Source organism: Neovison vison, chromosome 10 (assembly GCF_020171115.1).
Source record: "Neovison vison isolate M4711 chromosome 10, ASM_NN_V1, whole genome shotgun sequence".
NCBI lineage: Eukaryota > Metazoa > Chordata > Mammalia > Carnivora > Mustelidae > Neogale > Neogale vison.
In genome coordinates, this window is record NC_058100.1 from 68,239,236 (window position 1) to 68,267,197 (window position 27,962).

Here is a 27,962-nt window from a genome sequence, read left to right on the forward strand (position 1 = left end):
TATTGTCAACATAGTATAAAAAGAGAACTTCTTTATTTTTTATATTATGTTACTAAATTTCCATGCACAATTTCAAGAAAAATGACTTGGTTATGTTGTAAGTCTCTATGAGAAAATATTTCTAAGGCTAATTATTAGTTTCATAAACTTAAATATTTGAGATATTTGTGGCTTTGAGGGCAATGTATTTTTATGTTAATGGGATTAGAAAATTTGGGGCCCTGGAACCCAACAAAACTACCAAATAGCTATTTCATTATACTCTTTCATCATATTTAGTATACTCATTGAAAGCAGAACAGAACATTAAATAGAAGGCACAGAGGATAATACACTCCAATTTCTACTCTTACATAATCTTTTGAAAATATCTAAAATATGCAATCAGGGTTTAAGCATGCCTTGCTTTCAATCAATCCAATTTTTAGAAATATAGGGCTGAGCATCAGTGACTCTGAGAAGATAAATTATTCTATCCTACTTATAGTGTATCCACATGCAATCATTATAGCATCTTCTAAGCCAGGAAAAATCACTTGTTCCCTTTAAGATCTGTATGGGAATGTGAAAGATTTTCATTGGAAGGGGCTTTAGACACCATCTGACCAAGATACTCTACGTAACCAATATAGAGTGCCATCTTGAATGCCCTTGGTGACTCTCCATGCTTAAACAAACTCTGTTTCTTTCTGTATTTTAATATATCCTTAGTCCAGTAACTCTGTATGGAATGAATAACCTTGGTAGAAGATGGTTGATGTTTCCTGTTTCTTAAGCTCTTCAGCTATCTTACATCTGCAAATTCTCCTATGATCAAGGGTTAGCACAACATTGACAAGGAATAAAATAAAAAGAGGGATCCAAAGGGAAAATATCTTAAAAGAGATGATGAAACTTATCTTTGATGGGACAGAAAAACGTTAAAAATTCTCTTTGGACACTGGACAAAATGATCTTTTTTTTTTTTTTTAAGAATAAGCAACTGGTAGGAGTCACCAGATATCAATTATGTAGCTTCTGAAGGCAAATAGCAAGATTTTCCTTAGATCATTTAAAATGATTATTTGGGAGTCAAGTCTTCAGAAAGCAAGTGCTGTGTCCAATTCTCTGTTATTCTTCTCATCTTTTGGCCTGAATATCAAGTGTTTTAGGGACCATCAATAGATACACAATGCATTAAATTCTATTTGAGTTTTCAGAGGAGGAGGATGAAGAAAAGAGAGAAATGAATGCTTGACTCAAGAGGCTGAGAGTTTATTTGAGTCAGGTGTAGGTCTAGTAGAAATATGCAGAAAAGAATCTTGTGGAGGAAAAATGACTCACAAGAATGTGAGGGGGAAGACTTTTTTAAAAATGTCAATGTCCATATTTCCTGATTAAAATATGGACATTTGCATCATGCTCTGGCAGTCTAAATATAATAGCAGCTAAGACTCTCTAAGAATACTTCAACTCCTATTCAAGAACAGGAAAAAAAGAATGAGGTAGAACCCTAATGGTCCAGTAAAAAGTATTGTATAGCACAATACTATCATTACAATAAAACCTGTTATCTGATTAGTTAATATTTTAAAGTAAATGCAGAAATGATTGAGAAATTTCTCAGAATTAAAATAAATATGTCATTGGCTAACATTACACAATAAAAGCTACGTCAATAGTCAAGACCAGAAAGAAACTTACACTTTTCCTTTATTTAAAAAATAGTTTGCTATGTGATATCTTCAGGTCTGCTTTCAATAACATTTAAATTTTAAACACACATATCTGAAAACAAGACAACAAAGAATATATCACTAATCAAATGTAAGCATTCCTCCACATTGAGTGCCTGTTAAAAATCACTCAAATATGAATTACTGCATCATGGTTTTGAGCCTACAAAATGCAAAGCGCTGATAAAAAATCCAATACAATAATCTTTTGAAAAGAAAATGCTACTTTTTTTTTTAATGAAGTGAACCACGCAGTCAATATTCAGAATATTTCCTACTGCTAAAAATACTTTACACATGGCCCTTTAGATCAAAACTCTTCTTGGGTATGGAGAAGAAAACTGGGAAAATTGGAAATACAGTTGGAGGGAACAGTAGCTTTGGAGCGCTGGGATCTGGCTTCACTTCTTTACTTTTCTTTTTTTTTTTTTTTTAAGAATTTATTCATTTGTTTGACAGAGAGAGATCACAAGGAGGCAGAGAGGCAGGTGAAGAGAGAGGAGGAGGAAGTAGGCTCCCTGTCAAGCAGAGACCCGATGCAGGACTCGATTTCAGGACGCTGAGATCATGACCTGAGCTGAAGGCAGAGGCTTAATCCACTGAGCCACCTAGGTGCCCCTGGCTTCATTTCTGACACAAAGCATGACACAAGGCTTCTTTGAGGACTGGGACTTCTTTGACTTCATTTCTGCATTTACTTTAAAATATTAACTAATCAGATAATAGGTTTTATTGTAATGATAGTATTGTACTATACTTTTTACTGATATGATAGTATTGACAATACTTTTTACTGGACCATTAGGGTTAACAGAGCTCTCCCCAAAGAGTAAGCGGGAAAATAATGGCCACAATAAACATGATACCATGGGGTCTCTTGAAATAGAGACTTTTCTTTGATTGACATGTGGTAGAACCCTACTCAGTATAAATCTGAATGAATAATTTGATACAGGTTCTATCTTAAAATACATCCAAAATCCTCATTACCTTCACTGCTACCATCCTAATACAAGGCATCTGCCTCTCTTGCCTGGATTATGGCCATCATGTCCGAACTGGTCTCCATGCTTCACCCTTATACATTACCACAACCTAGCCCAACACGCTCATCACAATAGAAGACAGAGTGGTCCTTTTAGGGTTAGAGCCAAATCACATTAAGTGATTAAGCTTATACTCTCCAATAAATTCCATTTTCGCTCAGAGTAAAATCCCAAATGGTAACCATGTCCTGCAAGAGCCCTATGAGGTCTCCCCAACCCAAACCCACACAGTATCTCCTGCAACTGTTTCCTTGTTCACTCTGTTTAAACTCTAATGGTCTCCTTATCCTTCCTGAAGCACCTTAATCACATTCTTTCCCCAGGGCATTCACTCCTGCAGTGCCCCGGTCTGCAAAGATTTCTTTGAATATTCATTTTGTTCCCACCACCCTTTCATTCAAAAGTTAGCTCAAGTACTACCTTATCATAGCAGTCTTCCCGGACAGCCTTATATAAAATTTCATATCCCACTTACTGCCTGCCACCTTACTGATTATATAGATGTATTTACTGTAAGCAGAGAATGTGTTTACTCTGGTCTTTTCAGTAATTAGAAGAGTGTCAGCCTTAAGATATAGGTACTCGGGGCGCCTGGGTGGCTCAGTGGGTTAAAGCCTCTGCCTTTGGCTCAGGTCATGATCCCAGGGCCCTGGCATCGAGCCCCGCATCGGGCTCTCTGCTCTGCGAGGAATCTGCTTCCTCCTCTCTCTCTCTCTCTCTCTCTCTCTCTCTCTGCCTCTACCTACTTGTGATCTCTGTCAAATAAATAAATAAAATATTTTTTTAAAAAAGATATAGGTACTCAATAAATATGTGTTGAGTAACAGAATGAATGGATAGCGATCAGTCTTAGAGGTATATAAGCCATTAAATCTCTTAAGATTCCATCTATTTCTTGTATTCCAGTCACCTCTTCTAATCTTAACAATGGTATCTCTCTATGTGGTTCATTTATTTCTCCAGGTTTATTCTTTGATGAGCTCTTTATCCGTATTTATAATGATTAATACTTAGTCTCATTAAAATCTGTAAAAGTAACCATTGTCTTCAGTTCTGGCCATTTATTGGTCACGGATTCGTAAAAAGTCATGGGAATTAAAGGAAATGTGATTTATATGATAAAATTTACAACTCCTATCTGATTCCCTCTATTCCCAAGGTTTTTGTATTCAACTTATAAAGAAAATTGGGACCATCTGGTCATTACAATTTGGACAGAGAAAATTTAGGACTCTTAAAATGACTAGAGCTACTGCATTCTTACAGCCAATGCTTGTATTTTTGCAGGAGTTTTTCTAAGTCCTCACCCATCCATTCAGTATTTCAACAAATACTCACTTGGCACACACTACATTAAGGGCACTCTGCTGAGTGATTGGGATCCTGCCTTCAAGGACTGGTCTTCTAAGGATGCAAAGACAATAACACAAGGAACAAAGTGTTACATACCCTGAAGGGGATAGAGCTGAAAGGCTATCAGAATTTAAAGAAGAGATTAAGCCCAGCAGTGATAGGGAGACGTATTGGAGAAGGTGGTGAGTTGGGCTACTTTTGGGCATTTGGAGAAGAGTAGGGAAAAATCATTTCAATAGGAGGAAATAGCATAGGCAAACTAGGGAGGTATATGGAAAACAAAACAATAGGTTCACATAATAATGGGAAACCTTGGGCTATGACTGTTGATACACTTAACTTCTCTGTATAAGAATATACTAACTCTAAAACATAGAAAGGCCTACATTTAAAGGCACTTGTGTATACATTTGAAAATATACATTTAAAACAAACTAAAAATTTCCATTGTTTTCCCTAGCTTTGTATTTTGAAACAAAAAGAAATTTTCAATGACCTCAATGGATTAGAATATTCATAAATCATAATCCCATATTATCACAGGTAATGTACTCATACCTAGCTTTGAGCACTTGAAGAAAAAAATTACATAAATTTTTAAACCATTCTTTATACACAGTATAATTGGGAAATGCGCCATATACGTTAGGTCACATTGTAAGTGTGTTAACATGATCAGATCTTTGCTTATGTGGCACGATGCATGCCTACATATGCACATTGAGACGGTTTTCATGTTTTGTGCAAGCAGTGAATATAAACATGGCAAACCTCCTGAGAAATCTTAGGGTAATACTATTCTTCCATTTTTGTACTTCTAGTGAGAGTGAACGTTTTATCTTCTATGTGCAATTTATAATTTCACTATAGCTTTCACGATCCGTTGCATTACCAGCAAATATGTGGCAAAGGAAGGGAATATTACTTTCAGTTAGAATGTCAGCATTGTGCACTTTCCACATCTGAAAGCATCTTACACTTTATATAGCATCATTTTCAAATGAAAAATGTTACTGTTCCCTTACAAAGTGGGTATTGAGCAAGGCAGAGCCAAGCCACCATCAGCCCCTTAGTGTCCAGGCACATGTTCTTAGGATTAACCACCTAGAGTTCTTCCTTATGGGGTTGCATTCGCTTTTTACACTTTAAAGAATAAAATTATATAGCCTGAAACTACCTACACTGACTTAAGCATGTACTCCAAATGTGTAAACGAGGACGATATAAGGGGGAAATAAAAGGCTCCAAGTTTTAGTGTGTTGTTTCGAGAGTAAACCGTCTGGGAAAAAACACGTTATAGTTCATGCTTGGATCATGATTTAATTTTTTGGCAAATCCAATGTTACCTCATCTGAACGGATGCCTGAGTTATCCTTCTAAAATGCAAATCTGAACCTGCCGTTCTTTCTGTTTGTAATCCTCCAATGACCAAATGACCCCTGATTACCTGATGCGTAGCAAGCACTTCATGGCTGTGGGAACGAACCATGTGTTTATGAATGAGCTACATGGGATTCCCAGAATAGAGTACTCCCAACGGGTATACTGAGCAAATGCTTCTGTAAACCCACGGTGTTCTGTGGGAATGCTAGAGCAGACTGCCTCGAGACCCAAACTGCAACTCTTCCCTGGGTCTCCAGCGTCCTGGCCTGTGTTACAGTTCGGACTTGTCAGCCTCCTCAGTTGCATGAGCAACTTGTTAAAAACAATCTCTCTCTCTCTCTTTTAGTGTCTACACATATACTCATATGCATACGCACGAACGCAAGTGCACAGACACATCCAGTTGGTTCTGTTTTTACGGAAAATATCAACCGCCACAGGGAGGCTGGGTGTCTTAAAGATGGCTATCTGAATACCAACCAGCCTCTTCAGGTAGGTGTTGCCATGTAATTCCTTATCAAATCCTGTCACAGACTCCCTCTTAGAATTATTTTAGAACTAGGTCAGTAGAGATCTGTTGGATGCACTGGCTTCACCTTTGTACTCGAATTATTCCCACACGCAGGACTGACTACCCCAGTAGTCACTATTACATCTCTAGAATGTCTGTGATGAAAAGAAGCACCTTTGAAGGTTATTTCTGCTCTGCCACATCCTGCTGTTAGCTGCCCCAGGAGGCAAAGGGTTGATATCAGTGGAAGGGCTGAGAATAGAAGACAGTAGGGGAGAAATAGGAGAGAATTCCACACCTCCATCAACATTTTGGGCAAAATTGTTTCCAATATCTGCAAAAATTAATTAATACTATATGGTGAAATGACTTGTCTAGAGATGTCTTCTTCCCCATTACAATTTTAATTATTTGTGGAAGAATTTCATCAAATATGAATCTCAGATAACGAAACTTTTCATATGATGAATTTTTTTTTTCTAGTTATTTGCTATGCCCTGTTATTTTAAGTATTAAGTAGTGAGGTGGTTTTAGAAGGAGCCATTTTAGAAACACTGACTGGAATCCTTCATTTAAAAGGACATGTTTAATTTGATGGTGAAACCAGAGTTGAATGGTTGGTAGAAGGGTAGGCAGAGGTTGAGAAGCAATTTTGGGGGGGGTGGCTTGGGTGAAGGATCACTTTGCTATACTCTTTACAATTTGGAACCTGTATCTCAGCCTTGGGGAGAATAAAGGGAATTTGCCTCTGGTGCAAATCTCCAAGGGCTCTCTACCCAAGGCTCTAACTGGAAACTTCTGGCAATCATTACAACCTTTGGTCATGACTGTTACTTGTGGAGAACTCTCTCCTTTTTAAAAAAAAAAAAATATATATATATATATATATATATATATATAAATTTTTTAGTGGCCTTCAAGAATACTAACTTAGATAAAGAATCAAAGATGGGATTTTTTTTCACTCTAAAGTTGTATTTTACTATTTTTTTCTTTTTTTTAAAGATTTTATTTATTTATTGACAGACAGAAATCACAAGTAGAGAGAGGCAGGCAGAGAGAAAGGAAGGGAAGCAGGCTCCCCACTGAGCAGAGAGCCCGATGTGGGGCTTGATCCCAGGACCCTGGGATCATGACCTGAGCTGAAGGCAGAGGCTTTAACCCACTGAGCCACCCAGGTGCCCCTACTATTTTTTCTACTGTATATTCTACTGCCTTTTATTTCTTTTATGCATATCTTTACGGGGAAAAGTCCCTTCTCCTGCTCCTGACTTTTCATGTGACGTGACACCACTGGCAAACTAGCAAAATACTCTTCACTGTTATTCATTCTACTCCAGACAGGCATTTAATTGGAAAGTTTGGAAGGAAAAACTGTGCATGTGAGTTAGCATATACCCATCTGTGTGTGTGTGTGTGTGCGTGTGTGTGTGTGTGTTTCTCTCATTCTCTCTGTTCCTATCCCTGAAGAACTGGCCCGCCTGCGGAATGGGTATACTCCTGGATGACCTTCTCTAAACCATAATTTTCAGCCTGCACACTCAAAAGTGTAAGCCATATATTTCAAAATGATAAGCTGCAGCAGAAATAAAGGTGATATCCTGTCTCCATCTGTCTTATTTTTTATTTCAGATCTTGAGCAAGGAAGATGGGTGCTATTTATTGAGTGCCTCCAGAATCCAGATGATGAAAACATTGTTTGAAACAAACAAATCCTTGTCTGCTGCATGAAAATGAAGCAGCGCCAACATACATTTACCTATATTTCATACTGTTACTTTAACTCCTTTGTGTTTTTAATTGTGACTCAAAATTGTGTGTGGGGAATAGAACCCAATTTGATATTCTTATTTTTCTCTTCAAAAGAGAAAAAAGTGTCTTTCTGACACTTAATTTTCTCTGAGGTGAAATGATATTTTGTACCTATATTAGAATAAGTCAAAGGAAATGAAAACAGATGAAGACTTTTGATGGCAAACACCTGTATTATAACTTCCTTCACTCTATTAGAGTATATAAATTTGACCCAAAACAAAGCAATAGCTTTAATAATTTTCTTTTTTTTAATGTTTTACCACAGATTGTGCTATTTTGTAGAACTGACATGCACTGCCATTACAAACCTTTTAATTCTTTATTCCTTTTAGACATTACAAGGACCCAACATAGAGGTTGATGACTGCCCTGCTACTGTATTATGATTTCTTTATTCTTTCCTTGGGTGTTCCTATTAATTTAGAGGTGGCATTTCTCCCTGATGAGAAAACCTATTAAAACCAAGAGCTAAGTAAAATCTCTCTTTTCAGTTACTTTCTTGGCAACTGGAACCATAGGGGTTTCAATAGCAGTTGGATGCTACTCTAGCATCATAATGTTTAACCAAAAACTATGACAAATTAGTCAAAACTCTTGAAACTGGCTGTATTGGGGACAAAGAGATACAGTAGTATTCTAAAGGACATAATCTGAGACTGTATGTGTGTTATAGTCAACACTTCAGGGGTGGCTTATAACGAAGAATGTTCATGAGGACAGGCTCACTCAGACAACCAGCTAAGTCAGCAGAAAGAAAGGGCACTCCTGAGGGAGCACCATGGTAGCTGTTTTCATTGCTGCTGGGAATCCTACAAGGAGGTGTGGCTTCCACAAAAATGAGAGGAACAGAATGCCAGGGGCTACCATTCAGGACACCTGAAGTCTCTTTGGAGGTGGCACTGCACACTTGAGTCTCTATGACCAAACCAGAAATATGGCTATTGTTTCTGAATGCCTCGCAAGGTTCATCTTGATTGACCAGCTGGTCATGGTGTCCCTTGGCCCCCATTTAGTCTTTGCGGTATGCTCCCATATGATCTCCCTGAAATTTTGTGTTCTTCATAAAACTGTTCTAGGTTGTCTTGCAAATTATCATAACTTTGAAACTTTAGCAGTTCCATGTGGAACGTGTCCCTCCAGATCATCTCCAGAATGAATGAAATCCCTGATGATGTTACGGCAATTTCTAGGAAGTATGCTTCTGTTATCTGGCTCAAAATATCCTTAAGGTTGTGAATGAGTCAAAGTCAAAATAAGCCTCTTTTCATTTGCCCTGTGCAAAGAAAGTAGTAGAAAGATCATCATGGTGACATTGATGAATGGGACAGAATTAAATGAGAATTCACTGGTAAGATAAAGGATCTAAGAAATATAGGCCCAAATTTCAAGGTGACAAGTGGCAAGAACTCACCTGTCAATTGGACCTATGGCTGTAAAATCAATGATCCCATGAGCTACTCTCACTATGAGACTCCAAATTATTCCAGAAATTGCAGTTTAATTGGAGTATTTTGTTTCTATCTAACTCCACATGATGGTATTCCATCAATTCTACTGCTTTGAAATGATTAACCTTTTTGGTTCCCAGGTCTGCTGAAAAGATTATCTTGGAATCACACATTGAAGACCCAAGAATAGGGCAGCTTTAATTCTGAAGATTCTTGAGGCAGTGACTGGTAGGGCTGAGTTGACCCAGAACGTGTGGTCAATGCTTATGCTAACTGTGCTAATGCGTGCCATCTACATTCTCAATGATATCATTGGTTTCATGGATATGAACCCTGGAACAAAGAGAGTGACAGAAATGAATGTTAAGATCCCAAGAGTTTTTTGAAATGTATCTGAGTTCTTCCAAATGCCTGTAGACTTATTGGAACAAATGTCCTACAGCAGTAGCTACTTGTTTGATCACACTGAAGGTATCATGCTTGGTGTTTCCTTCATGTACATGCTCTCAGATTGGGGAGAATGTGATTATAGTCAACAAATAATGACTTGATAGCACTTTTTTGTGCAGTATTGAAGTAAGTGGTAATTATCTGATTAAAAATACTCCTTTAAATTGCATGAAACAAGAAACATTAATACAGATCTATGAACTGACACATTGGATTAATCCATGAATTCCCATTTAAGATATTATAGGAATCAAAGAACAGACTATCCAAAAATTATATGATATATAATCCAATGTTTACTTTTATAATTCTGAGCTTATATTTCTGCTGGTCTTTATTATGAGGATCAATTATTTGAAAATTATTGAAATTAAGATAATTTTGAAAATATAATTCCTTGACATTTCTGCTTACTTTGGATTCTGCATACTTAGGAGTTGCTATCCTCAAATCTAAGATTTTTGTCATAAATTCTTCTACAACCAGGTAGAAAGAGGGTTGTCTTTTAACTTCACCCTGTATTTTGAGTAAAAGTTAATTACTTTGATTGCTTTTATTTTATTTTGAATCAACATGGTTATGAACACTTTGAGGATGGAGAATAAGTTTTTCTCATGTTTTTTATAGCTTCCCACCTGCATAGGCCAGTATTGAGAATAAACAAGAGCTCCATAAATAGGCATTGAATTAAAGTAGCACAAGATCCAGTCTCTACCTTTTATAACCCTGTGACCAGAATCTATGTAATTTGGTGAACATCTCTTTTGTCTCTTTAGGGACACCATGTGAGTTTAACTTTACTCTTCATGTATATGGTAACAAATTCATGATAATACATGAATGTCCTATTGAATGATTTCAAGATCACTTACAATGGTTTAAGAGAAAACGATGCAAATTATGAACAAGTATTTAAATATAATGCTTTCTAATAAGGGTTTTTTAAAATGACTTTTGCAATAACATTTGAAAGACTGGTTTGAGTGGTTGCTTTTCAGAGATAAATAATGGAACTTCTTTAGAATGGTCAACATAGATTTAGAAGACAATGTCAAATTTATAATAGAATTTCTCAGAATGAAGAGCAACACTGCAGATAGAAAACTGCCAAACTAGCTTCCGGTCCCTTGCTATTACGCTTGACCTCTAACAAGTTTTACCCCAGTAGCTGAGATTGTACATAGACACACTAGATACATGTTTTAAAATAGTGAATACCTTCAAAGAATATTTTCAGTGGATGAAAAATACATAGTGTAAGAATTCTTTTAGATATAGTATATTTAAAAACATGTTTTACTGTTGTTTGTGGAATGAATGAGTTTCTGTAATGAGTTTCACTACCTGCCATGAAATCAAGAACTGTGTTTTTTTTTGTTTTTTTTTTTTTTTAAAGAAAGCTGAGAAGCAAAAAAAAAAAATGTCGGGCAATGACTGACATTTCTTCTTCAAGAAGAGAAGTTGATTTGAGTCAGAGTTTCACATCTAGAAACATCCAGTTGAATAACACTTAAGAAATCACGAGACAGAAAGTCTTGTGAGTCCAACCAAACCTCCAACCAAATCAGATTTTAGTTGTTTATATAAATTTAGAAAATGCCAGAAAAAAATTGAGGTGTGAGGTTTTAGAATTTCTAAGTACATTTTTATTTCTCGACAGACTCCATTAACCCTGGTCCAAGATTGAGATTGTTTACAGATTTTCTTTTTAAAAACCATGAGAACATTAACTATGTTGATGTCCAATATCTTCTCTAGAGCTAACATTCAGTAAACATTATAGATTGATTATGAAATGGCTACATTGTAACAACTTGATAGCACATCTGTGGGTATAATTTTGTCCTTTCATAAGGATCACTGGTGGCTGCATTCAATTGGATAGAGGCCATTACAGGTGGACTTCGGTGTTACTGTAAATTATCTTAAAGCTGAGTTCAGTGCATTTACTAAAATGCTATGGGATTAATTTTTTAAATTTGCAACCAATACTAATATATACTTTTTTGCACCATTACTGCTATTTAGATGGAATAGCACAATATAATATGTTGATGAGGTAAAGGAGATAAAAACAGGAAACTGATGAGCCATAGGGAAATATGACTGAGAACAAATTGATTTCATAAAACAAATATAATTGGCATGACAATAAAAGGTGTATTATCGACACAGGTCAAACCCTATTATAGTGATTTTCAAGAGAACTCAATATATAGGAATTTTAAATAAACAAATAAAATAAATGGGCTTTTCCATGGTGCTTATGTATGTTCTGTCTCCATCTTCCTTGTAATGGAACTCATTAGAAAGATTTGACCTGCACATCTAAGAATTGATTACCCATGATAATGTGAGATTGGGCAGGCATCCTTTCTCGAATTAATACCATCTTGCATTTATAAAAGGCTTTATTACACTGATGTCCGTTCCCCCCCCCCACCACCACCTATTATCCCATATTTTAGGACAGTAATGGAAGAAAAGCCATGAAGAAAAGCAGTTAGATGCACAGGTGAAGTGTCTGGTCTTTGGGTCCAAATGCTAGTCTACCATACAGGCATTGTGGCAGCATGGACTTAAGACTTAGCCACCCTTTTTTAGAAAAATTTCTTCGTTTCCAAAGAAGGAATAATGGGACTTACATCATAGAAGTTTTAATGAGAATTAGATGCATTGTACATAGCACTATGATTTACTGGCAGTAAACACTTAATAAAACATCCCTAGTGTCATGGAGTATACAGGCTATGTGTGAGATGGTTCACAAATGAGAAGCTGCATAACAAAGGGGTTAAGTGCTTCTGTAGGAGGTTTGATGCTTCTTATTAAAACAAATTGACTCAGCTTTATCTGTAGCAGGGCTTTTATCAGAACAAATGTTATTAAGCAAATGGAAATGTTGTGCTTTCATCTCTATGTTTTCTTTTATCCAGTCATTTTTAGAGAGACACCTGAGAAATGGAAAGAATTCTCTCTTATCATGCTAGATAATTTACTCCATGAATTTGGATGGCTCACTTCTCTTTTCACGGCTCAGTTTCTTTGTCTACAAGTAACCTCTAAGGCCCTTTTCTGTGTGAAAATAATATTATTTCACAAAGTAGATCATCAAACTCTTGAACGCTGAAGTTTGACTCAAAGAAATAAGTTTCCTAAATTAAAAGAAAAGAAATCCACATTGTGACCATGAAAAATGTTGCATTTCATTTTATGCATATTATTTAGGCACTGATATTTTCTAGCTCAGGACTTCCTCTGGTTTGCATCCCATTTAAAAAAAAAAGTTATAATGGAAATTCAGATGCATAAATTCAACTTAGCATTGACAGCAATTATGGAATTAAAGTTTTCCCTACCAAGTTCAAATGTGACCATTAATAATCTATTGTTTGTTACTCTGTGGCTTATGGTATAATGTATCACAGCTTTATAGAATGACAGACAAAATTAAAATCTGATATAGGTAAATATTTCTGAAAGGCTACATGATTTCATTGAATAATTCATATTTTCAGTTAAGAAACTACTTTCTAGACCACATATGATATTTTATTTTTCTTCTTCATTCTCCCTTTCTAAAGATTAGGTTTATATAATTATTTGAATAAAGTGACTTTTTTTAAAAAGATGGATAAAGAAAATCATAGACATTTCCACAATTTCATATTATAGATAATTTTATAACACTTGATTTTGGTATGCTGTGAATATCTACAAAGGCAATTTAATTTGGATCTATTCTGTGTTTCTGTCATATTTTGGAGGCAAAGATAATCTTGGAGGACAAACAGGCATAAGAAATCACTTCAACTGTCTGATTTATGACATAATCTGAATAGTTGTGAAAATTGTGGATCACAATTTTCTTAAAGGATAAATTAAATATCTTAAATCGACTTTAGTAGAAAAAAAATCTCAGTATAGTTTTAACTCTTCATATTTCAAGTATATTTTTATAATTCATTTTACATTTATTATTTAACTCACTTGACAGGATCGTTTCCTCCATGGATTCCCATCACTCTTGCTGCACTCCCATTTGGACTTTTAGTATGAGCCCTGCTTCTGACATCTGAAACTGAAAAATTCCACTCCTTGCATTTCTTCCCCGTGGAAGCTATATACCGCAGTTATAAACTAGTTTAAACCTAAAGCATAGCCTGAATTAGCAAGAGAATTTATAACTTTCCTAAGTTGCTCATAAACAAGAAATCTGAGTAAATTTGCATTGCTAAAATTCAGGGTAAAAAACCTTTTTAGCGTTCCTCAACAGTGTTTCAATGATCAACTTCCCAATAATAAAAATAGGGGTAGTGCTAACTTGAAATACAACTTTGGTAATACCTTGAAGATGTCTATTTTGTACTCTTAGTATTAATGTCCAGATCAGCATCTGGGAAACCCCCACAGTCATATCATATCATTGCAATAATAAGAGTTAAGATTTAGTGAACCCCTTCTTCTATTGCACAACCCAGTGGTTCCAGATTATTAAGGAGTTTGCAAAGAATATCCTTAACACACACACACACACACACAAAGACACGTGCGCACACACATGCACACACACACAATCCTTACAAGTAAGTGACCATGTTGTTTCCTGATTTGACTTAGTTCATCAGTAAAATGAATTGTCTGAATTATCTAACTTCTCCTTCAACTAACGGTTTTACATATGATATTTCATGCAGGAAATCAGATTCAGATGAAGAACATCATTCAGAAGGCACATCTAGGAATCAAAGTTTATGGACAAAGGGATTTAACCAGTGAAAATTAGACATTTAAAAGGAATTATTTCGAAAAATTATAAATATGACTAGATTTCCAATAGGCTGGACCACTTGGCACATGTGTAACATATTAAGATTATTCTGAAAGCACAGAATTCATTAATCTGTTAATAGTCTCAATTTCAGCTAATCATGCAGAGCTATGTCCCGGGACCTTGAAGATCCAGGAGCCCTAATTCCCTAAACTACTGACAGGGAAATTGAGGTCCCAAAGGAGTCAGCCAGTTACTTAGTAACGTATCTTCTTATTCTTTACCCAGGGTTCTTCTTATTTGCTGTGTGACTATAATGAGAAACAGACATAAAAATACTGAGAGATGTTAATGAATTGACCAGAGTTTTGGAGAAACAAGTATTTAAAAACCCCTAATGAGTGGCACTGACTATGAAATTATCTGAAGGGGAAGCCTATTGGTAGCTTAAAGGGTAAGGAAGATGATAGGTGGCTGAGAAAAAGAAAGAAAGAAAAGGTTCCATAAATATTTAGTAAATATGTTTGCAGTTCTTTTGGCCATGTTATAAGAGAAGAGCCTTTAAAAACCAGTTTTCCATACTCTTGAATTCATTTTATAGTAAAAAGGTGATATTGAATAAATGATTTGGTATACAAAAATTATAGATGATATCAATTTTAAATATGTTGTATAGCAATTTATTCTTTTAAGAATGGTACAGTCAAGATGACTATATTATTATTATTATTATTATTATTATTATTTTCACCTAGCCTAAAAGATCAGGGGTCACATTTATTGAGGGCTACGACATACCCTGGTTTGAACCTGAAAAAAAGATGGAGTCTTGCATACTTATCTATTATCATCTTTAAACTATGTCAGCATACATATTGCCTGGAGTAAATATTTACTAATGATTACTATTGTCCAGTCTGGAAATAACATGTAGTTCATAAATGAAAGCTGAAAGTACAGTTTTGTTGGGGAGTGAGCTCAAGTATCTGATGTAGGTATTTTAGTTAATGTCTTTTCTGAGGCAGTAAGATCTTAAGTTTTAAACTGACTTTAGGTATCTCTTGATAGATTGCTACCCAAATAATTTTTAAGGGATTTATAGGGAAAAATAAATTCAAACTCACCTTCAGGTAATTCTAAAATTTTCTCTCTGAAGATGTTAAAGGTAACCTATAACAGTAAATGTTCTGATGCAGATTTCTACTCTGATGCATTCACAGAGGATACGTAGCATTAAGAGGTCTATTGGCAATGAATTAGCACATAGCTTATGTAAATCCGTGGCAATACTGTGTTCAAATAAGGATCTTAGTTTCAATACATTTTTTCAGAAATGCATTTGGTCCTCTTTAAACGGAAATCTGACTCCACATGAAGTGGCAAAAAACAGTCCTGAAGTCAATGTTTGTTTCTTTAACTATGATATTGTTGGCATTTTCTCATCAAGCCAAACCAAACAGAACTCTATGGCTCCTTAGAATATTTTAAAATAAGGGTTCATATGAGATACTATGAGTGTAAAAATATGAAAACTAATATCCCTGAAGCTACCTACAATACTTGCTCCTTTATAAAAACAATAAAATGAGGGCAATGGAGATCATGTTAAAGTATAAAGCTTTAATCATATTACCAATCCCTTATGTAACATGAAAACAGTAAAATGTAAAAGGCTCAATTCTAAAAATTTGAATAAAAGGGAGACAGGAGACATTTTCTTAATTTCTGCAACCAAAGGAGTTAGTGGAGGTAGGGCAAAGAGATCTTTTAACCTAAATCTTTATATTAAATCATCATTATGGTATTTTAACTTGAAATGAATAAATACAGTTTCCAATGAATATGTTCACTTGAAAATTTTTCAACAATTTTAAGGTAAATTAAGAAGCAGTGAATATAAGACTTCATACTTGATACTTTGTTCATTTTTTACTGTTTGTGATACATAACTAGGTGATTAAAAATGAAGATACGAAGGATGATCTAGCAAGTAAAAGGTAGTGATTACTCCTAAAGCCAAGGAATATCAGGAAATAGAAAGGGGGTTGGGATTTTCAACTAGATATAGTTTGTTTCTTAATGGCTTGGAGTAAATGAAGAAAAATACTAAAAATTGTCAATCTTGGTGTAGAAGCATGAAAATATATTTACATTGTTTATACCTTTTGTGTAGTTTGAAATATTTCTAAATTAAAAATGATTTTTTTCCTACTTTTTGTATTCTAGCTTACAAAGATGTTTATATATGACTTCATTTGTGAAATTCTAAAACCTTTATAGGTTAGAGATTTCCTTTTCTTCAAAGTTCAAAACTACATATTTAAAATGAGTAAATTTATGTAACTTAGAGGACTGTCAACTGAACAAAACTTTCAGCAGAAAGATAAATTTTTAAAGCTTTTAATGTATTCTATACATAATAGATTTATTATCCCTTTTTACGTTTATATAATTACTTTTAAGTCATAATATATGCTTTATGCATGTTATCTAACATTTCAGAGGCATAAACATGGCTATTTTGTTCAAAATACCAATTAATGCATATGTATAAATGGACTTTCTCTTAGAGTTACCAAACATTCTGTAAATAAGAAATATACTTTGCAGATTTGTTGACATAAACAAGTGTGACTATATTCCAGCAGCAAATACGAGGGAATTTTGTGTTTTCTTCTCTCAGTGGATACAATTTTTAGAAGATTAATCCTCTAGAAAACAAAAACAAAACCTATAACATAAAAGCTTCAGGTATTACTAAGAGTGTATATGTAAAAATTTAAACAAAATCATTATAGATGATTTTCTCTGTTAACTTCAAGAATAATTTGTTTAGACTAAAATCACTACCTTAAATATTTTTATAAAAACTCACCATATCATACCAAACTGGTTTTAATGTACCAAACTGGTTTTAATGTAAGCTGCAATGGAATCACCTTAATTATATCTTGAAGAACACCTATAGTCACTGTGTATTAATTATAAAAGAAAGTGAGTGTATGTAAGTTAACAGATCTTTTTAACCTTTCTCTCTCTCTCTCTCTTTTAATGCAGGCGTCATAACTACTAGATTGCTTTTTATGCTAAGGACACTCTATTCATTCACAATTCGAAGTTTGTACATAGTGTCCAATAATGGTCAAGCACTTGCAAAAATGTTGCACCTGGAACAGGGAGGAGTGAGGAGAGCAAAGGTCAAATCCAGGCCTTAATAAGCATTGACTAAACAGACTTTAGACTCGGCGAAAAGTCCAGACGACCCCTGTAGCGTCATCTTACAGCTCTGATTTTCTTCTTTTCAAGATGTAGTATAATCCATAAATACAACCAAATCACTAGCAGCTTAGGCTTTGGTTTGGTTTTTATCTTCCAGGGGTCCCCCCCTTCCCTTCACAAAGATTGGAAAAATTAACCCTTTTCTGTCCTCAGACTAACCAAAGAATGAATTTCTTCCTGGTCACTGTTGTCAGCTTAAATCTTTCTGTCCTTTCAGGGCTTGGGGCGGGGGGCGCTCTGTGAAGTGCTTACAACAACCGGGGCAGTGGGGAGTGTTTCATTTTCTCCCCTTAAACGTTGACGGATATCCCAGCGATGGCTAATGGCAACAAGGATCAGACGACTCCACAATTCCGTGAAATATGTCTCTTTCATGAATGCTTCTAAGCAATCAACAAGATACTTAAAACCGTACATGGAATTTTGGTTTAGTTCTGGTTTCCCATCACACAGAGGTGACCTCTCCATACAGATTTCTAGACAATCCATATGGATGATAAAAACATAATCAACTAGAATCAACTTTTTGACATATTCGCCTCATTTTGGATTCTCTGGTACCATTCTCATATTCTTATGGACATAAATCTCTTCTCTTACTTTTGTTCTAGTCCACATTTGCTGAAGGAGAGGTTAGGCCTTTTAAGTTAAAAAAACAAATTTCTCTGCAGGAAATATACCAAATCAAGTATGAACTACAGGAATGAAGAGTCCACCTCAAGGGCATTACTTGAGAGAAAACTTCCACTGCAGCCTGGGTATAGTCCATGTGCGGGAAGTGAGAACTGTCCAATCACAGTCCGTGTCACCCTGTTATTCTGTTTACAACCCTGCAGATTTTCAGAATGCCAAAAACATCTGCAACTGCCCCTACACTTATTCTTTTGAGGTCACGTATACCCTGTTTGCCCCCACTTCCTCCACCCTTTAAAAATATAAAATTAAAAAAAAACAAAAACAGAAACAGAAAAAACCAGCTCTGAGTGTGAACCACAGCTGGGTGAGGCAAAGTCTTACTTAAGCAGGAATGTCTGAGAACACAGCAAACTGGGGGAGAAGCCTCTGATGTTCAGAAGTGTGCTCTAGTCTGGGGAAAGGTTCTTTAGAAGGAACGTGAACACAGACACAAATGGTTTCCGTGGAGAGTTAAAGGGGGCCCGGGTTTCTCGAGGAGCCAGCCCTGTCTCTGACTGATGATCCCAGTCTTACAGAACAGGAAAGGGGATAGAGTGAGAGGCAGACATTTTACACAGCTTCAGAGCTCGCCAAACTGATCACAATTTCTCCTGTGTTGTTCATTGAAAGAATTAGGATATACAGGAAAACAGACTAGCAAATCTCAACCATGACCCCATATAAATATAAAGACTAAAATTCCCTTAGTATTTGTGATTATCTGGGATCCAACAGAATCCAGACCCATCTATTTTTCAGAAGAACATGGAAGAAAAGAAAGTGTGAGTAGCTAGGAGCTGTATTCCTTGTTTACACCACTCTATTTTGAACATCTTAGCTTCAATCATCTGAAATTACAGCACCAATATAATTTTAATTATTTTTCCCAAGATCCTGTTGTCTGTTATCTCCTACACAAACGGCTAGATTCCCTGTCAATTAGAATTTTTTATTTTAAAAGTAAAATTTAGCTTAAAATGTGTATAATTTTTTAGACTTTGTTTTAGCTTAGGTTTTCTGTTTATATTTTGATGTCTCAACTTTCTAACTATATTTTATGCCTTTAGGGTAATAGAACAAAAATGGGCTAACTCATTGCCATACATATCTTTTTATAATGCATTTTTTAAATACATGAATCAGGAGGAAAATGATCAAATATGAGATATTGTAATTAATGCATATACTGAATGATATAATGAGAGTTTAAATATTTTGGTCATACAAATTGACTGTTTGCAAGGTTCATAAAGAATTGACTTTATGTGTTGGTGGCTTAGAACGTGCCATCATAGGTGTGAATCCCATGGGCAATCGCATTTCAATTTTTGTGAAACTTTGAAGTAAAGAAATCCTAACTGATATCATCAGTCCTAAGAGGCATTTTTCAAACAATTTCACTGGTGTGGCTTTTGATGAGGGATCCCACTTTTGACAACTAGTAGATTTGCTGGAGGTAAAAAGTTGCCTGCAGAAGAATGAGCAAAGAATTCCAAATCAGAGACAGTGTTACTGTGAGGCTCATATTTTTCAATGGCACTGATCTTTAATTTAGGGTTTTTCTAAACTCAATTATATATTTTAAAAATATGCACCTCTGGGGCATGTTTCTATCTTTCTTGGCCAAAATAATGTCAGGATCAGAGGGATAACTTGTTTTCATCGAACACTTTTACCATTTGAGAATTAAATTTTTAAAAAGCGAACATCTTTGACTCTTCAAAGTAATAAATCAACTATGAAGAAAATTATTTGAGTCATGAACTTGTCCAGAAGAAACAGAATGTGAAAACTCACATGCCCACTTTCACCGCGTGTATGATTTGCTAAGTGAGCCACTGACTACACAGATCATCTTCAATGTTTGTTATCTTTTAGTAACCTAAATCCAAATGAAAACTCCAGATTTTTTTTTCTTTTTATATAATGACTACACACATAATGGACCAAGAACTTTATATAGCAGATATTTTCAAGGTAAATTTTAAAATACATGTATGTTCCAATAATGATGATTTTATTCCAAATACATTTCATATCATCATTTTTTCATCTTAACTCAATCATTATGCCAGTATTTTAATGCTTTTTTTTTTTTTTTTTAACCAATCACTTGTTTACCAGTTAGTCAAGAGACTATGCAGGTACATGATAACTTTCTTTGGATTACTTAAGATGAAATGGTAGAAACAGCCAACTCACATAATTTGTATAGAGGATTAATCTTGCAGCTATATTAATTTTAATAAAAAAATAAATGTTTTCAATTAGTTTAGATTGGCTAGTAAGGGAAAAACACAAAGACAAAACTGAGGCAGTAAAGCCTTACAATGCCTCCACTGATTTCTCCACTGGCCCTTCCTCTGCACATGGTCAATTAGAATTGAAAATCCTGTGCTGATTTCATTCGCTGGAATTTTTAAGCAGGTCAGGAAGAAAGATGTTATTGAAAGGAAAAGTCTCATCTAAATAAGAAAGGAGCACGTGGCCATCTGGTCTTAGCTATACATATAAAAAGTTATTTCAGCTGAACTGCAGGCTTGATGTTTAAAAAGATGTGCCAAAACTCAACCCAAAATCTGTTTACGGTAAAATATCCCAAATGTTTCTTTTTCAACCTCCAAATATGCAATACACAGTTCATTTCCTATCTGTGATTCATGAGCCCATCTGACCCCAGCGCCTCACTGAGCTTGACTGAGTTTCAGGCAGGGGAACATTCAATCACTCTTAGAACACTGCTCCTTAATGGTATAGCAACAGGACCGTGGGTCTTTTGAAAATTGTGAAAATAACTCGGATAGTTTTCACTCAAGTTAATTTTGAGTTCTGTCTGCATGTAGGCTTGAAAGAATAAAAGCTGAGACATCAAGCAACCAAACCAATTTTCCTTCTTTTCTCATTGTGACTTGAGGTTCCTGTGCATTCTCTGTGCAGTGCCAGGGCATCTACTAAAAATAATTTCAGGTCTCAAGGCAAGTTTTTTTTTTTTTTTTTTTTAAACCCAATCTGTCCTTTCATGAAGAGAAATTAGGAGTGTCGGCCGACTTTTAGCAGTCATATTCCTAACGTCAAGAACAAAGTTTTTCTAAAAAATAGCGTTTTATACTGTTTGCCACATTAGAGTCATATCTTTTGAAATGATTGAAATACGTTTTGATATGAGGCATTTGCAATAATTACATCATCAATACATCAATTTAGCCATTATCTGAGTATGTCCCCCTGCTAGCATAGACATAGTTATGTGGACCTCCCCATCGAAATTACATTGTGTTAAAATATGTTACTATTCTAACTCAAGATCATTAAAAAAACAAAAAAACAAACAAACAAAAAAAACCTTGGGTTATAGTAAAATACCAACACTTATTTTTTGTCATAAAACTACATTCAAATATATTTTATTGTATATATACCCAATCTATACACATGTGCAAGAACACATGATTACTATATCAACTAAGCAAGCAAGAGTATAGGTTTTCACTAAAGTCTTAGATAAATAATTGAATTAAGGATATTTTAATCTATGAAACAAGAATCTTGACATATCTCTGACATGAGAAATCGTTGGTTGTTTTTGTATATTTACTGTTTGCTCTGCCATTTCAAATAAATCATTACTATTGTGTAAGAAGAATAAACTGTACTATAGTAAATTGTTCTTTCTCCTTTATGCTCTGAAAAACCATTTGTTCTTGAATTGGCGTTACGTAGTTCAACTATTTCAATCAAGTCCATTATCTTCTATTCTTTGAAAGATGCCTTTTTAGTAACCTGTATCCCCAGTGGGCAATGTCATGTTTTGTTTTTAGAAAGTAGGTGAAATTTAAATCCAACAACTACTTGTTCATTTTTTTTATGTTTGACAAAACAATTATATAATTCATCCTCAGGCAAAAACTCCAGTATATGCTGGAAGAACTATTTACGTAAAAATTATGGAGTCAAGCCCAAAAATTTCTCAAAAAAGTTATTTATTAGTTCACACTAGAGTCTTACCCCACAGAACGTCACCTAACTTGTGTCGCTTGTTTTTTCTAAGTACAAAATGTGTCTGTTCTTTGAGCTACATGCTTTTCTCAACAAAAGTAACACGAAAGCAAAACAGAACAAAACATTTTTTCTCATTTTAAAACAATCATACAATAAATGCCTCAGTAAAATTAATCTCATTATTTTGTATGTTGGTGTATAAACCTTGCTGTTCACATACATATGTGCTGCAAATCCTTTCAGAATTAATCCTTTTCTAAGTATGCAAGAAAGAAGTATTCAGAGCAAATTGCAAAATTCAAAAAAATAATGTACCAAATACTTGGTATATAAGAACTGGTAAGTATACCTGGCCGTTCTATATTAATGAAGAGTAAATTACAGATCAAAACTTAGTAATGAAGAGACATTATGTATGTACGGTTGCTCTATATTTATATCTCAGATATGGCAATCTGTTTCCATAAAATTATTAAACTTTGTTCTATTTGAGTTAAGTAAAATAAAACAGTACACTTAAATACACACATTATTAAAAATCTAGACAACTTGATTGGTGGACAACTGTTTAGTGTTAACACCCACAAAATAAACTTGAAAATAAATACAAACACTGCACCAGCCCATAAAATTTTAACCCAATTATCCTCTAACCCAGAGCACATGAAATGAGCATTACTTTTAAGTCATTTATATACATTCTTTCTTTAACCAGTAAGTTAAGAGTGAAATTATTTAATGTTTGCAAAAATGTAAGTGCCAAATAAGAATCACCAAGTCATAACACCTTTTATTACTGTAGCATTTTTATCCACGTGATTGCAAAATGTTCACTGTTTCTAAATCCTATTCATAGCGTAGAAATTCAGCCACCTCTAAAATGTTCAACCAGCATCTCAGTAAGGCTTCCTAGAACCAGAAACTCTGCCTGACTACAGATACCTTGATAAACATGTCCATACTGCCCCATAAACACATCTTCAAGAGAGAGATAGCTACAAATAAAATAGTCCTTTCCTGTGGGTGTTGGTTAATCCCACAAACATGTGAACTTCCTATGGGCACACACCCAACAGACGTTGGAGATTAGGTGATTGCAAATGTTGCCCACAAAGGCAAAATTTTATATGTGATGACATCACCACCAAACCAGGGTTTCTCTGTGATATAATGATATAATTGCCCGGCTGAATGTGTCTCTTGAGTGTGTGTGTGTGTGTGTGTGTGTGTGAGACAGAGAGAGAGAGAGAGAGAGCGCGAACGAGACGGTTCAAGAACAGCATCATCAGAAACGCTATAACCTTGTGCAAGCTTTGCAAGAATCTTTCCACAGACCTTTGACTTTTTCCAGATTTCACACAGCTTAAGTTCATTCAAAAACGCATTTCCCGCACGAGTAAATTGTGTTTTGTTTCGTTAGCACACTGTTCATCCTAAAATATGCCCCCGATGGGTCTGTCGAGATGAGATTTCTATACCCAATGAGGCATGTGTAGCTGTATGATATGGTGCAGGAGTTGCAGGGTCCCTTGAGCCCTGCTTTTGAACGGAGAAGACGTCTTGGTTTGAAAGGTAATGAAAGGGTTAAAAATTGAGGCTGTCTGGGGTAAAAGAAAGGGGATATTGTTGTCTTTAATCTTTCCGCAGTATGTGTAAGACTTCCATCCCGGATCTGCACATAGCAGTGGAAGAGGCTGGGCATGCATTGCGTGCAAGCTCCTTGATTGTAGAGGGGGGAAAAAAACCTGGCTGGAGTCCAGACAGACTGGAGCTCTGTTGATCATTATGTCTAGCCTTCAGGTGTCTCAGCACACAGTGGGCGGCGGTGGGGGAGGTGTAGATAACATGAGAGCAGACAAAGAAAAAAAAAAATGGTGTATTTTAAAAAAGATGATGCGAAAATGTGTGTCCAAGTCCTCTTTTAAAAAATGAATCCTACCGTCTTGGACTTTTATAATTAGAACACAAGCCCTGCTCTGGCAGATCTCTTTAAGCCATAATTAGTTATGTCTGGAGGCTTTGAATAATTCCTTTCAATAATTGATGGAGTTGATACTCTCTTTTAAAAATAAGGAGGGCAATGTTTTCTTACAAACTCTCTTTTTGTTGGAGGCTTTGTCGTTCAAAATCTTCATCAGTCACAATCACATCGATTGGATTTGCCTTTTAATTTCTTATGAGACTTAGCCTATAACTTTTTAAGAATTTGGATGATTCTAGAAGTAAAGGCATAATGCATTGCTAGATTAGCCTAGCTCAATGTAAAAAGAAAGCAATAATACAGGATCATTCTTCTCCCATTTGTTTCCAATTATTTTATAAATTAAAAAAAAAAAAAACTGGCTTGTATGTCGCTTCTGTTTAAAACTCCATCAAAAAACCCTACCAAGCATGTAAGTTAGAAGCTCAGTGTATCTTTTGCCTTCTAGTAAGAAGAAATCCCAAATTCTTTTATTCTTCAAGCATTCTATAAAGAAGCTTCCGCATGCTTCCTCCCCACCCCCACATCCTCACTCCACCCTATTAGGAATTAAAAAAAAAAAAAAAATCTTTATACATGGAAGGCTGGATCCTGATACAGAAAGCTGTCTTTTCCTTCTATCTTTACACTGACCACTTTATACCCAGTCACCTTTCACTTCTGCTGGGACTTTATTTCACATTTTGTGGACGAAAACACCGAAACCAGCCCCGTTTCTATCATGATGATGAAATGAAAAGTGGTGGTTTAAAAAATAAATAAAAAGAAAGCTCTGGCTTGAAGCCATTGTTCAGAATTTAAGAGCTATTTGCCCCCAAGTGTCTTAGCAGTCTTTCATAGCTAATTATAATAACTGTCAGATGTCTGGAAAGTCTATGGTACCCTTGTCAGTGGAGTCAGCAAAGTTTGTCTTTTATTTTTCTTGGGGACAGATCAGATCTGATTAGACATAAAGAACGAGAAGAAGTGAACTAAGTACCTAGGAGTGTGCCTTCATTTTTTTCTTATGAACAAAGCAGCCTGCAGGAGCAAGGTTCCGGGGTGCAACCCTCCCGCAGGTACTCTTTGGAATGCCTGACTTTTATTTTTAATTCTTTAACATAACAAAGCATGCAACAATTGTCCCCGAACCATCTTCCTGCCTGCCGGAGACCTTTTCCTACACATTTAAAAGAAGTGCCTTAAAAAAAAAAATAAAAAAATAAAAAAATCTCCAAATCGTTGATGCTTATGACATACAACTATTTTCATCGGCACACTTGACGGAAAGAAATGTATACTCACAATTTCAAAACGGTTATTTGTGCTAGCTCCTCGTCCCCGGAGGCAGAGCAGAGGCTTTGGCCAGACTGTCCCTGACGCAGGTGCAGAATCCCCCGTTTTCCTGAAGGAGGGAGGTGGGAAAGGGCTTCATAAAGTCACGCGGAACTCAGCCACTTGTGCTCAGGCATCCCTTGCTCCTGCGAAAGCTGTACTATCTGCAGTTCTGAATTGAACTAAATTACAGCCCATGTGAAAGACAGGGGCGGCGAGTCATGTGGGAGATACCCCGCCCTCCGATTGGCCGCCGGGCCAGAGCTCAGACAGTCTGCCTTTTCCACCATTGGTGAATAGTTAAAACTGAAAGCATCGAGAGCCTCCTCTTGAGCTTATTTGTCCTTTATGTGTGGAAGAATGACTGTAGGATTTTACAGTGACAGAATTAGTTAAGAAAGGGACTGAAGTCATCCTTCACGGAGGCCAGTGGGAGGAGATTGGAAGCTCGGCTTTTTCAAGATTTTTTTTTTTTTTTTTTTTTCCTTTTGATCCCCCTGCCCTGCAGTTTTGTCTGTGATTTGCCTGGTTTGCCTGTCAGAAAAACGTGTTTGTTTATTTGTTTGTTTTCCCGGGTAACTTTGGAGGTGGCGGAAAGTAAATTATCATCTCATTCCATTGTGGAACTCAATCATGTTGAGAAGCACAAAATCGTTTTTTTGTTTTTTGGTTTTTGTTTTTTTTTTTTTTTTTCCAGTGATGAATTCACAGATTTTATTTTGAAAAAGAAGCTTTATTGCAGTTCTCAACTAGCAGGCTAAATTAGTCCATCGTGACACGGAAATAGAATTAACTTTTTTTGAGTAGCTATTCGGTTTTGGAGAAAGCAGAGGTGGGAAGAACGCTGGAAAACATGAAAAGGCAACAATGTCAAGGAAATCGAAGAAAGGGCTTCAGCGAAGCAAGGATGAAGAGGAAGTATAATTTTTTCAAAGTCCTTTTTTAATTTGCCTCCTCTGGTAAATGCAAAAATTTCATAAAACTGGCAGCCAGAAGTTATCGTTCAGCTATTTCAGGATTATTTCATTCCCCTGATTCCTAAAAATCTCTGGTGAATACGTATGACTTAGATGTACAAGTTATCTTAGAGATCATCAAATCCCATGTTTCCAGCATTGAAGATGGGGAAGGTAGACTCTGGTAAATAAGAACTCTATTCATTTAGACTGATCCGCAGAGTTACGCAAAAATAAATGAAGGGATTTCTAAGTGAGTAGTAGTTTGCTCTTTCTTGTTGTGTACCTGCTAACACCTCGTCAGTCTTGTGTAATTTAATCGTTGTAACAACCCATAGAGTCCACTGTACTACTTTCATTTCTTGTGGGCAAAACGGATAATTTACTACCGTGGTTTTAAGCCATACATGACTGAGCGCATGTCCATCTTTTTCAACCAGATATGTTGCCTTCTAAAATAATAATGGTTATCACTAATACAGGCACCTTCTTATGGTGGATGCCAAGTAATGTGCACTTCACATCATCTTGTTTAATCTTTACAACTACTAATAAATTAGTTATTCTATTATCCCTGTTTTGTAGATGAGAAAATGGGGCTGATACTACCCAGTGCCATAGAGTTGGTAGTTGATGGTACTTGATTCAAACCAAACTCACCCATTTTACACCCCATATACATTCTCATCATGGTGCCGAATAAGGTCTTCCTTTCTTTCTTTTTTTCCAGTACAATATATTTGAATATTTCAGCGTAAATAGAGAATATCCACTTCAGTCATGTCAGTGCGTTTGGTTCAGACCCAGACCATAGCATTAAAAGTGACCCACATGTGACTATAAACAGGCATTAGAGTAACAGGCATGAAGCCATATTTTTCTCTGGGCCCCACAAGAGCCCTTGCACAGAATCTTGAAACAATAGAAGCTTCCATATTTGTTGAAGGAATGCGCTTTTCCCAGAACATTAGTCTGGGGCTTAAGGAGCCCTATGACTGGTTCAAAGCTTGAAGCCCATAGAATAATAGGATCAGACAAGTCATGGATCCTTTCCAAAATGGCATCAAAAATTCCATTTCTGTTGGGGAAATATCAAGAGCCCTCATGGAGTTTCTTGGATGTGTCCTTCCCGCAGCCTAAATCATACAAATTAAAGGGAACTCCCATTCACTCCTCCTACCTCTGTGTCTTTTTGTAGACTAGAGGTAATTTCTGAAGGAAATACGAATGCATCTTCATCACCTATCCAATCTAAGGTACACACTG

At 35.7% G+C, this 27,962-nt stretch overlaps 1 long non-coding RNA gene across 2 annotated transcripts in view; it reads right to left on the reverse strand.

Moving 5' to 3' along the window:
* LOC122918755 overlaps positions 1–25,902 on the reverse strand; it is a 67,335-nt gene extending 41,433 nt beyond the window's left edge. For both annotated transcript variants that reach the window (XR_006386678.1, XR_006386679.1), the window contains exon 1: positions 25,711–25,902. This is a non-coding gene — a long non-coding RNA (uncharacterized LOC122918755). The remainder of the gene's footprint in view (positions 1–25,710) is intronic.
* Positions 25,903–27,962: the final 2,060 nt, after the last annotated feature.